Genomic DNA, 13331 nt, shown 5'->3' on the forward strand with positions numbered 1-13331 from the left:
ATCAGGAATTCCAGATCTTACCCAGTCTACCATTTTGCTGCACGGGGACGGGAATGTTCCATACAGACCTGTTTACTTATTTCTCCAGTACTCTTCTCGCTGCTAACCGGTCACCTTGTCCTCCCCCCCCCCCACCCCTGCCTTTTTCTCGCCCATCTCTCTAAATCTTAGTTGTCCTTTAAGGTTCTGCTCACCATTTGTTTTGCTCATTCCTTCTTTCAACATACTTTTAGTGAACACCCACATTTTGAGTAATACTGACTGGGAAATATGTAGAATTTTGTATCAAAACCTCATAAACTAGTAAAGGATGACCTTCATGTAGATAAAGGCAATAATGTTTTTAGCAAAGTAAGGGCATCGAGGGGTGGGCAGGTACTAAAAAAAGAAGTGGTCTCTTCCTTCTGCAGTTTTATGAGGCACTTATTTAGAAAGGCACTTTATGATACAGCTACATTTCTGGGTGTTCAGTAAATACTTGCTCATTTATTAGTTGAGTAATTAAAGAAAATGCAGAGTTCACCTGTGTATTCAGAATGAACTTTAAGAAGGAGTGATTTTCATTCTTGAGCAATCAGCTGTGTCAAATAACTTGAATCCAGTTTGCTGGATTAAGATCTCTTTTTAAAATGGTAGATGAAAATGAAAAAATCCATCAGAGATGATATGTAAACCTAACAATGGTATTACAGCTACTTCCTATTCCAGTTTTCATTTTCTTTTTTTTTTTTTTCTTTTAAAACACTGGTTTCCTAAAGACCTGTCTTGTCTTGGGATATATAAGTACTGTGTAGTGTATGTGTACATAGTGGTCAGTATATATACACAACACTTTATAGCTTGCTGGCAGTTTAATTAATTAAATTAAAAGTAGGATGGGCTAGAGGCACCTGGATGACGCAGTCAGTTAAGTGTCCAGCTCTTGGTTTCAGTTCAGGTCATAATCTCAGGGTTGTGAGACCAAAACCTGCTTTGGGCTCTGTGCTGAACAGAAGTCTGCAGAAAAGTTTCTCTCTCCCTCTTCCCATCCCCGCCTTGCTGGCTGTCTGTCTCTCAAATAAATAAATAAATCTTTTTAAAAAAAAAAAGGCTGTGATAAATTATATAAAAGGTAAATATTAAACCTCAGTTGATTTTTTTAAAGACAATTGGAACAGAACAGTGGACCTGCAGATTACAAGCCGGGGGTTCAATACAGCGATGTATAATATTTTTGTGATCATATGGCATTGTATATTCCTTAATAAGGGGCAAAAGGGATGGAAAATTAGGTTTTGAATGTTTTATAAAAGTATAGAAAGAATTATGACTAATGATGCTGATAATTAACATTTTTGAGGGCTTAATACACTGATCTACGTACTTTACGTGTATTAAGTCACTTAATCTTCAGAAAAACCCAATGAGGGAGGTTTTTTTTTCACGAGGAAACTGAGGTGTAGAGGCATAGTCCCACAGCTAATGAAAGTCAGAATTTAAGCCAAAGCAGTTTGACTTTGGAGCCCAAACTCTTAACTACTGTCATTATCATTAGTGTGTTGATACTTTTTGAACATTGGATTTTTTGAAAGAAAATCATCTCTCTCAGTTGAAGTGTGGAGATCTGCTGTATAAGTCACTTGGAATTCCCCCCTAAAATCACTCAATGCAAGTCCTGTTGTTGATTAATTCATTTAATGAAAGGGTAGCAAATAGCTCAGGAAGCTTTGTACAGTTTCAAATACAACATAAAGCATTTGCCAGTGATTCCACATCGCATACTTGCCTGAAATCTGTATACTCAGGTATGGGAGTCTGTGCATAGATTTTATAATCTGAATTTAAAATCATCTTACTCTTGAATCATTAAGTTCTCTACCTGAAACTAATACTGCACTGTATTAGTGTAATTGCACTCACTGAAATTTAAATAAAAACTAGGAAAGAAAATTAAATCATACTACTCTTTAGGACATAAGCTACCCCTTTCTCAATCCTATATAGGCAGTCCAAGCATGCGTTTCAGCATTAGCAAAGAAGCACCAAAAGAGAGAAAAACATTGATGTTCTGTAATTTTTAAAGAAAAAATGAGGTAGCTTTTCTGGGAAAAATCATACCTTTTTGTGACTCTTAATGTGTTTGGAGTTACTATCATTTTGAAATATATATGGTGGATTGTGGGGGAGACACACCATAGACTCGGTGGTAATCTGGCCTTGCTTTGGAGTGTCCTGGGACAGATGCAGTAACTTACTCACAATTATCTAACAAATATAAATGAAATGGCTATAAAAAATGGAAAAATGAATACAGAATGTCAGCTATCTGGCAGTGTTTAGGATGTGTTCATTAAATGAAGGCCTTTTAGTTGTGATGTTCATACTGGGAAATGAGTGGAGAGAGAGAGGTAGCAAAGAAAGTGGCAATTTTGGAGCTCCTAGGATTTTTAGAAGGAGGAAATTGCAATAACCATCAAAAGTAACTTTGTAGAATATTATTGATAAGGCAATTTGGGGAATGTTTTATGAAATGCAAGAAATGGGATATAAAATAATACGTACAATATGAGCCTATTTTGTTTTATACATATATAGAGAAAAAGTATTGTAAAAAAAAGAGTTATATATACTAATATGTCATCAGGGATTATCTCTGAATAATGGGTTTCCAGAATAAACAATTTTTATGTATCCTTGTTTTTTTTTCTTTTTTTTACTAAAGACCTATTGCTTCTGTGAGAAAAAGCAAAGTAATTAAAAAAAAAACCCACAACCTCTGTGCTAGTGGATATCAGAAGCACAATTTCAAATGAGTTGGGAAAGAAGGAATGGTAGTCAGGACATTTTTGAGCAAAGACCATCACGACGACGCAGTTGGTTTTTAGGTGGCTTTGAGGGTAGTTAGCTTGAACTTGGAAGTTGAACTTCGAGCTTTTCCCCTCCCATTTTTTAAAAAAACTGATATTTGAAAAAAAGGTGCACAGCCCTGGCCAAAGGGTAGAGGAGAGACTTGATTGCAGGGAGTAAAGATACTGAGGCCATTGTTTCAGTTCGCTGCCAAGATAATTGAGTAACATAACACTCTGTACTTGCCATGTACCTAATCTGCGTAGTCCCTTGAACTGACTCGGTGCACTTGAACTCCACAGCACTCTGGGAAGACTCTTAAGGGAAAGTGCAGTTTGGGAAGGTAGAAGATCAGCTTCATCTCCCTGGGTGGTGCCCTTGTGAGGGTGTCCTACCTAGGGACGGTGATGTTAGGCTCCCACCTGAGGAACACCGCAGGGAAGGTGCTGACCTATTTCCTAGTTCTGGAAGGTAATGTAATTTAGTGGGGTCGGTGCGTGAGTGTTCCGCTTTACGTCTGAGCTAGGGGAGAGTATGGGGAGGTAGACAGATAGATGTGCTCTGAGTAGTACATAGTTGAAATGAGATACCATGAAAATTATGGGACACTCCAGGTCTTAAAATGTAGAAGGAAAATGCCAACTTTACATGGGGAAAACCACGTTTTCCTTTCACTTTTCTTAAAAACAAGTTTTCTTTTTCTTTTAAATGTTGGCATGTTAGCTTCCTTTCTTCCTTTCTCTGTTCTTAAAAATAGGATTTTCTTTCTCTTTTAAACTTTGGCACTTTGGCATCCCTTCTGCACCTTAAAATTCTGGAAGCTTGCATTTTCAGTTTTCAGTTTAACTATACAAAGAGCTAAGTGTATATTTTATGTTGGTCCAGAAGTAGGTTTGCATTTTTAGAATTGAATTCTCTCTAAGAATATAAGCATGTGTTATAGGGAAAAGTATGAAAGTATACTTTTATATGAATTCTGAATAATAATTTTTACTCATTTGAAATGCTGATGAACTTAAAACTTTCTTTCTCAATTTAAGTATTTCAGATTCAGAAGAGCCAGAGAAAACTGGATCGGAAATATATTTATGTTTTATTCTTATGTACACTGTTTTACACAGAAACGTTGAATCAGTTTGTAAAAAACAACACCTACAAGAAATGTTGGTTTAAAAAAAAAAAGAATTACAAAACTGGGACCAGAGAAAATAAAACTAGGAGTTTAACATTAAGATGAATAAACTGATCATAGATTTGAATTTCTGATGTACCTGTAAGTTTCCTCACTGCTGAAGTAAAAAAGAAAAAAAAAAGTGGCTCAATATTTATTAAAGAAAAGTAAACATACCAGTTTTCAGTAGCAAGGCTATCTGCGAATTGTGTTTTAGTTTTATTCATTAGCTTGTTTTGGCATAGCCTTCTAAATAAAGTCTCATATGACTTTATACATGAATGACTGATGAGAAGGGGATGTTCTCAGCAGTAGTTCTCAGGAAATTAATGAATGTCGATTGTTTATCATTTAAAGGAGAGAGTCATTAAGTGGCAGTTTTTTAATAAGATACATGTAAGAAATGTTTAACAGAGTAAGAGAAATATACTTCATTTTATTATTGAAAAGCAGTTTCTCTCTGGGGCGCCTGAGTGGCTCAGTGGGTTAAGCCACTGCCTTCGGCTCAGGTCATGATCTCAGGGTCCTGGGATCGAGTCCCGCATCGGGCTCTCTGCTCGGCAGGGAGCCTGCTTCCCTCTCTCTCTCTCTCTGCCTGCCTCTCCATCTACTTGTGATTTCTCTCTGTCAAATAAATAAATAAAATCTTAAAAAAAAAAGAAAAGCAGTTTCTCAACTTCAAAACAGGGTTCTCTGATTGAACTCCTCACTATCCAACTATTCCTCAAGTTTTTTCAAATCATAGCTCTAGCGGATATTTCTGGTAATAGTTGGCTTCCTGTGTTATAAAAAGAATTTGTAAATGCCGTGAATTTAATCAGAATGTCTAGTTAAATGATTGAATCCCCCTCCCATTTTTTAGTTGGTGGGTTTGATAGGGACTAGATACAATCTAACCGATGGCACTTGGTAGGATAAATTGTACTTTGTTTATGCAGTACCCTTAGTTCTTTGGACACACACGTATTTATTCTGTCAACATTTTCTCAGTAAGTAGAAATGGTTTAACTGTGGACTGTGTTTTAGTTGATTCTGTAGCTTGTTTTGGCATATCTTTCTTAATCATTCTTCCAAATAATAATTAAATTAACTAACTAGTGACATTGAGGTTGTGATTCTGAAAACAAAGTCAGTTGCTCTGAGTCTGGTTTTCATTGAAAAACTATTTGAGATGTGTGGTGGATTTATTATACAGAAGATTTATTATACCCATTGATTATTTCTCTGGGTGTAAAACAAATTCTTTACAACTGTTTGGTTGTCTTCTAGGCATATAGAAAGAATAAATTTTATGGCATTACTCTTTTCTCTCAGTGGACAGTCTTGGAAGTGAGTGAGTGTTTTATGCATTTAGCTAGTTTTTGGATATCAGTAGCTGAATCATGTCCAAGGCTGCTCAAGCTTTTGTGTTTGTTAGGGAATTATCAGGACCACCAATTTTACGGCAATTCAGTGCTACTAAAATGGCAGTTAATTGTCCTTTTGCTTCTCCCAGTTTTTCCTAACTTGCCAAGAAAGTTTGGTATCACTCCCTCCTACCTAAATGAAACTTCTGTGAGTGCTTACATTCAGTTTAAATCAAAGAACTCAAGATTTTTAAAAGAAGCTAGTTAAGTATTTTAGCCAAAAAAGGAGGGGAGGAAGCAGGAGATACTTTCATGGTACTTTAGAGGTGAGCCTTTTAACCAGGCAGGGCAGTATTTGTGAAGTAGTGTGTCTTAAATTTCAGTTTATAAGTATTAAAATATTTATTTATTTATTTATTTATTTTAGAGAGTGAAAGACTGTGTGTGCATGGGTGTGGGGGGAAGGGCAGAGGGAGAAGGAGAGAGAATCCTAAGCCTATGTGGCTCCCAGCACAGAGCCGGACATGGGGCTTGATCCCAGGACCCTGAGATCATGACCTGAGCCAAAAGCAAGAGTTGGGTGCTTAACCAACTGAAACACCAGACACCTCTCAGTTTCTAAGCACTTTTATTTATTTTTATTTTTTTTTTAAGATTTTTATTTATTTATTTGACACACAGAGAGTGAGAGATCACAGTAGGCAGAGAGGCAAGCAGAGAGAGAGAGAGAGGAAGCAGGCTCCCTGGTGAGCAGAGAACCCGATATGGGGCTCGATCCCAAGACTCTGAGATCATGACCTGAGCTGAAGGCAGAGGCTTTAACCCACTGAGCCACCGAGGTGGCCCTTCTAAGCACTTTTAAAGGAGCTGAACAATGATAAAATTTTTTAAGATACATAAATTACTATAACTCAGCTGTTGTTTGGACCAGTTTGAGACCTACACTTAATGAAGTCTGTGGGATAGTTATTGAATGGGTTCACCTGCATTCCTTAGAATTGTTACCATGGGCAGTTCCTATTCCTTGTTTAGCTGAAGGACATGAGCAGAAGACATTTGTATACTTTTTTTCTAGCTATCTGTTCTTAACTGGATACAATGAATTATATAACTCTGCCAAACAGCAATAGTGCATTTGGAATTCTTGAGATTTCTTTTGCATCACCATACCGATTTCTGTTGAGGGCCAGGTGGTCTATTAAAATACCACAGGAAATGCAACCTGTCCTTTCTGTCATGTGGGAATGGGCTTTAGACAACCAAATGGATACCTTTCATTTAAAAAAAAATTATCTTTTTTAAACTTCTAAGTGATAGGAAAATTGCTAACTATACTTTTGACATTTAATTTGACTACTCTTTCCTCTCTGTACCCTTAGTCTTACATTAATTTGGGTAGATTTCTTTGTGGTTGGATACTTTTATCATTGCCTTTTGAATGAGATGGAAGTTCCTGGGTGTTAGGAACATTTGGGTAGAAAGTAGAGAAGTGGAAAAGTTGAATAAAGGAAATTGTATTGAATAAAGGAAGCAGAGAAGAGAGAATAATTTACCTGACTTAGGTAATCTAGTAGAAGGTACTGAGTCTATGTGAAATTTTAGGAACCCCAAATAAGCAATGTAGGAAATAATCCATTTCACTGAATGAAAATGATGAAATCAAAGGGCTAAAAATGGGAAATGATTTTAGTAATAGATGTAGGGCTAGCTTGAATGGAGAAGGGAGTTTTTCAGTATGAACTCAGTAGTTGAGCTGTCAAGGTCTCTGATCTCCATAAGTGGAATTAGAGTGTCCTCTGGGTTCTGATGAGCACCGAAGGGAGGCAGGTTTGGCATGAGGTCACAACAGAGTGACAGAGAGTGGTGTCGAGGTGAACATGGGACAGCCAGAGGGATATGTTTAGGAGCTGTGGGGGATATGTGCTGATTTGATGGTAAATTCTTTGGGAAAAGGGAATTGTAGATAAGAAATGGAGAAGCTGAGGTTCAGGTAATGCAACTGATACTTAAAAGTCTATTTATTAAACATCATTTTTGCTTAAATGGAAGGAGTTAATCATTGATAGAGGTTGGTGAACATTTAAGTTTACACAGATTTAGAGCTTAAAGTGAAAATAGTTAAAGAAAAAAAAAGAAAATAGTTAAAGAAAACTGAAGAGCCATAAAGTCAACCTGCTATTTGGGTCCTGCACAAAGCAACTTAAATAATTTGACATAATCCTTCTTTATGAACCGATTCTACAATTAGACAGTTAATTACTTAATTGAGTATTATTCAAAAGAATGAACAAATTTTTTAAAAGATTTTATTCATTTATTTGAGAGGGAGAGTGAGAGAGAGAATGAGAGGGGAGGAGGTCAGAGCAGACTCCCCATGGAGCTGGGAGCCCAATGTGGGACTCGATCCCAGGACTCCGGGATCATGACCTGAGCCGAAGGCAGGTCATGAACCACCCAGGTGGCCCCTGAACAAGTATTTTTTGTGAAACAAGGAAACAGTTTATCAGCTGAGCTCTGGTTTTGTTTGCCATAACCTTCTCGAAAGCTAATTTAACTGACCACCTAATACATCCTGTTTGGTTACTACCCGCTTTTGAATAACAAAACACAGAAGAGATATACTCAAAGAGAAAATGAAAGAAGCAGAGTGCACACAATTTATACAAATATATACAGTTTATGTAAATATATTTGTACAAATAGAAAATACCCACCTGATGGACAGGTTTTGAGATTTTTGATTAAATGTTATAATACCAGTAACAGGAACTCAAAACATTTTTGTTGTGGGAAGATAACAAAGTATTAAGCTCTCATTTAATGCCTTTCTTAGTAAGGAGGCATGACAGGTCTGCCTCACAGCTCTGCCAGATTTTTCGAGTGTATCATTTAACCTTTGCAATGCAACAGGATGCTTCCTCTAGCACAAGGAGCAGATTTTCTCTGAGATAATGGTTTAGTAAATCAACATACATATAATACTCTGGATTTTCCCAATTTTTAAAAACAAGCAATTTGAACATTAATATTTTTCATTTTTGTAACTGAAGTTTAGTTCATAAGGGGTGTCTGGTGTTTCTATTCTTTTAAATCAATCGGTCCCTGATGTGTCTCTGTAGACCAGGGCTGTCCCATGACAAAACTGTGATGGGGATCATGGAGTGAGTTCTTTATAAATCTCAGTGTATTCAGTGGAAGGGCTGTCTTTTAGTCTGAGATTTTGCCCCTTCTGCATTCTTTTATTTTATTTTTTAAGTTTTAATTTATTCATTCATTTTAAGTAATTTCTTCCTCAAATGTGGTGCTCGAACTCACAACCTCAAGATCAAGAGTCGCATGCTCTTCCAACCCAGCCAGCCAGGCACCCTTTCTCCTTCTACATTCTTGGTGTTAAAATGTACACTTATTTTTAGAAAAAGATCATTTAAAATATTCTAGATTTTGGGGGCGCCTGGGTGGCTCAGTGGGTTAAGCCTCTGCCTTCAGCTTGGGTCATGATCCGGGGGTCCTGGGATCGAGCCCTGCATCAGGCTCTCTGCTCAGCGGGGAGCCTGCCTCCTCCTCTCTCTTTGCCTGCCTCTCTGCCTACTTGTGATCTCTCTTTGTCAAATAAATGAATAAAATCTTTTAAAAAAATTTTAGATTTTGTGTATATATTTAATTTTTTCCGGTTTTATTGATATATAATTGACATACATCACTGTGTGAGTTTCAGGTTTACAGCATTAAGGTTTGACTTATGAATATTGTGAAATAATTACCACAGTAAGTTTAGTTAACATCTAACATGCCGTATAGGTAGACTAAAAAGAAATGAGGGAGGAAAAAACCCTTTTTTCTCTTTGTGGGGGAAACTGCTAAGATTTACTTTCTCAGCAAATTCTATATATCCTACAGCAGTGGTAACAGTAGTCATCGTGTTGCAGATTATGTCGCTAGTACTTGTGTATCTTAGAACAGGAAGTCTGTACTCTTTGCCGTCTTTCCTCAAATTCCCCCAGCTGCTGCCCACCCCGCTCCCATCTCTGGTAACCACGAGTCTGATCTTTTTGTGTGTGAGTTGGGTTTTTTTTTTTTCCTTTCTTGTCTTTTCTTTCTTTCTTTCTCTCTCTCTCTTTCTCTTTCAAGATTGTACATATAAATTAGATCATACAGTATGTCTGTTTCCCTTTTTGATTTATTTCACTTCATTTCATAATGCCCTCAGGGCCCATCCGTATTGTCGCAAATGTCAGGATTTCCTTGATGTTGTTGTTGTCGTTTTTAATGGCCGAATAATCTATTACGTGTTTATGTACTACATACATCACAGCTTCTTTGTCCACTTGCCTGTCAGTGGACATTTAGGTGGTTTCCATATTTTGGCTCTTGTAAATAATGGTGCTCTGGACACAGGAGTGCAGATATCTTTTCAAGTTAGTGTCTTTGTTTCCTTTGGATATGTTCCCAGAAGTGGAATGGCTAGGTCGTATAGTAGTTCTGTTTTTTCATGTTTTGAGGTTCCTCCATGTTGTTTTCCATAATGGCTGTACCAATTTACAGCCCTGCCAGCAGTGCATAACTCCCTTTTTGTCACATTCTAGTCAGCAGTTGCTTTCTTTTCTTCTTGATGATGGCCGTTCTAATCATGAGGTGGGAATGATTGTTTTTCAAGATTTTTATTTATTTATTTGAGAGAGAGCAGGAGCATGTGCAGGGGTGGGTGGGGCAGGGAGGGGAAGCAGGGGGAGGGGCAGGGGGAGAGAGAGAATCTCCAGCGGACTCCTTGCTGAGCACCAAGCCCCACAGCCCCACACGGTGCTCATTCACACTATGCTTAGATCATGACTGACCCGAAACCAAGAGTTGTCTCTAAACCAACTGATCCACCCAAGGTGCCCCTTGGGAAAGATTGTTTTGAACTTGGTAAAATTCGAGGGGAAGTTTGGTTAATAAGATCTAAATGTTTGCAAACCACTGTTTTAAAACTCTAACCGTAGTTGGAACCCGTAAGTGCTCAGTATATCTGAGATTCACCTAAACTGAAGTAGGCAGGCATCTGTAGGCCAGAGTCCTTTTCTAAATATATATACTATTAGGATGCTGTTGTTAGATCATGCTGTGGTAATCATTCCGAATTCTTGGCGGCTTTGAACTATAAGCCTTTCTTTCTTTCTCACGTTACATGTTGCCTGTGAGTTACCGTGGATTGGCTGCCGTAGCTGGGACTCTGCGCGTGTCTTTGTCCCAGGATCCAGTCTGAAGAAGCAGCACTAACCTAGGATGTGCCAGTCTCATGACCGAGGGAAAGGAGACAGAGCTGAACCTCTTTCTGCTTGTAGGTGTTGCCACTGCTCTCATTCCATTGGCCAATGCAAGTCACGTGGCTAAATCTGATGTCAGTGGAGATGAGGAAGTGTAACCCTCTCATGTGCCTTCAAGTAAGGTGGCGACAGGTGGAGATAATTCTCTTACTGGAGGGTGGCAATAATGGGAGTAAGATAAAATCTACAGTATCACGCATACTGAAACGCTCATGTAGTGTATATATGAATAAAGGAGCGTAATTAACAGGTATTCAGTCAAGCTGAAAAAATGGCAGCCAATACCTTTGAAGCCCCCGTCTGCTTTTATACTATTAGCCAAATATAACCATTCTCTTCAAATTTGTGTCTGTCATGACTTTCATGTATTCCAGTCTATGAATATCCCACAATTTAGGTTTTGGGCCTTGAGTTAATTCCATTTTTTTTGCCAGTATGAAAATGCTGCTGAGGACATTTTTTGTGTGTCTTCTGGTATACCATTCAAGAGTCTCTTCAGGGCATGAACTTAGGGTGGAATTGCTGGCATGTGGGACATATGCATCTTTAATTTTAGTAGATAATGCCCATTGTTTTCCAAAACAGTATAATAACGTTTACTGTCCCACTAGTATTACCAGTGCTCATGTCCTTGTTCACATTTCAAAGTCTGACAACATCTTTTTGGTAAAGGGAATATAAATCAGATTTTTTTTTTTAAGATTTTATTTATTTATTTGAGAGAGAGAGAGCATGAGCTGGGGAGAAGGTCAGAGGGAGAAGCAGACTCCCTGTGGAGCTGGGGGCCCTATGCGGGACTTGATCCCAGTACTCCAGGATCATGACCTGAGCCAAAGGCAGTTGCTTAACCAACTGAGCCACCCAGGCGCCCTATAAATCACATTCTTTTTTTTTTTTTTTTTAATGTACAGGGAGGTGCTCCTCCAGCTTTCATGTGTACACAAATCACTTGGGGATGTATTAACATGGCAGGTTTTGATTCATAGATTGGAGTAGGGCTTGGAACTGAGACCCTGCATTTCTAACAAGCTCCTGGGTGATGCCAGTGCTGCTGGACCACAAACTTTACTCTGAGCAACAAGGATCCAAGGCACTAAAATAAAGTTGCCCCTGTGTTGGCTGTGCATAGCACCTAAAGAGTCTTTGGAACACAGCTGCTAAGTAATAGTATTTGATAACAGCCACTCAGTCGAGGATTTTTGAATCATGCTTCATATTTGCAACTTCTGTTTTGTGCAAATATTGGCCATTAACGAGTAGAGTAGCAGATTCTTTGCTTTTAGAGATTTGCTTCTTTGTAACTGACACACAGAAGTTCTAAAGATGCTGTTTCTTCTCAACTAGGTTAGATTAATATAACCTACTAAGTAGCTGAGGAGTGACCCACAAGTATCTCCACTGACATTCTTTTTTTTTTTTTTTTTTTTAAGATTTTATTTATTTGTCAGAGAGAGAGAGAGGGAGAGAGAGCGAGCACAGGCAGACAGAATGGCAGGCAGAGACAGAGGGAGAAGCAGGCTCCCTGCCGAGCAAGGAGCCGGATGTGGGACTGATCCCAGGATACTGGGATCATGACCTGAGCCAAAGGCAGCTGCCCAACCAACTGAGCCACCCAGGCGTCCCTCCACTGACATTCTTTAAGTACCTTAAAGCTAGGGAAGACTTTGCCAAATTCCGTTTAATTATTTTTAAAATTATTGCCTGTTTTTAGTCATACATGGGCAAATCGTATAGAGCAATGATTTTTATTTGGTGGTATATATGTACATTACTCATCTTACATCCATCACAAAGTATTTTGATTATAACCCATTATTCAGTAAGTTCCCAAGTGCTTTCTTTAAAAGAAAGTTTAAGGAGTCTTTAAGGGAGGTAATGGAACTTGTCAGTAAGCAAGCATTAGGCTGATGATCACTCAGTAACTGGATGAAGTGAAGGATAAAGTAAAAATAAACACATTTCTCAGTGCAAAATAGTGATATGTAGTCTAGGGCATGCACCTGTAACAAGATAATCCCTACTAATTCCAAATTGCATTATTTAAAAAAAAAAAAAAAAGCTGTTAGGATAGAAACACCACTCAGACTAGCTTTCTCACTGTAGAGTTATTGGTCCAAATAATTGGGAACAACAGGGCCGGAATGAGCTTTACATAAATGAAATAGAGGTTCTAATTGTTACGAGACTCTCTCATCTCCTGGCTTTGATTCTCTCTTTCTGTGGATCCTCTTTTAATGTGGATGGGTTTCACTTCAAGTGGTAGTGATGGTGGTGGTGGTGGTGGTAGAGGGGACTTTTTGAGCTGGAAAATAAAATGGTAGCTTCAGGATGATGTCACTTCGAAGAGAAGTGAGAAAACTTTTCCAGAGGCCTTCCACTCTAACCTTGTAACTTACTCACTCTTCATTAAATCAGCTGTTTCCTTTATAGCCCTTATCACAGATTCCACAAATTATCTCATTTGTTTGCTCACCTGGTGGTTTGTCCTCCCCACTACAAGTTAAAATCCATTAGAAGCAGGAGTGGTGACTTTTGTTAATTTGGTGTAACTCCAGCATCTCATAGTCACTCAGGAAATAGTAAGAAAACAGGAAGGACTTGGGTCCTGCTTGAGCCACTTGTCATTGTGTGGTCTGGTGGGTAGGATACTGCCTCCCAGAAAAAGGCATCCCCATGAATGGAGCC

At 38.3% G+C, this 13331-nt stretch overlaps 1 protein-coding gene across 10 annotated transcripts in view; it reads left to right on the forward strand.

The window, feature by feature from the left end:
- The window catches only part of SLC41A2 (solute carrier family 41 member 2), a 128878-nt gene that overhangs the window by 6997 nt on the left and 108550 nt on the right, over positions 1-13331 (forward strand). The window contains exons 1-2 of one of the 10 annotated variants that reach the window (XM_059402199.1): positions 3048-3297; positions 10665-10763. The exons of 7 other annotated variants lie outside the window; for them this stretch is intronic. The gene's annotated coding sequence lies outside the window, so the exon portion shown is untranslated. 2 more of the 10 variants (XM_059402198.1, XM_059402200.1) reach the window with 2 other exon arrangements.

The sequence above is a fragment of the Mustela nigripes genome, chromosome 6 (genome assembly GCF_022355385.1).
Source record: "Mustela nigripes isolate SB6536 chromosome 6, MUSNIG.SB6536, whole genome shotgun sequence".
In the NCBI taxonomy this organism is placed as follows: Eukaryota; Metazoa; Chordata; class Mammalia; order Carnivora; family Mustelidae; genus Mustela; species Mustela nigripes.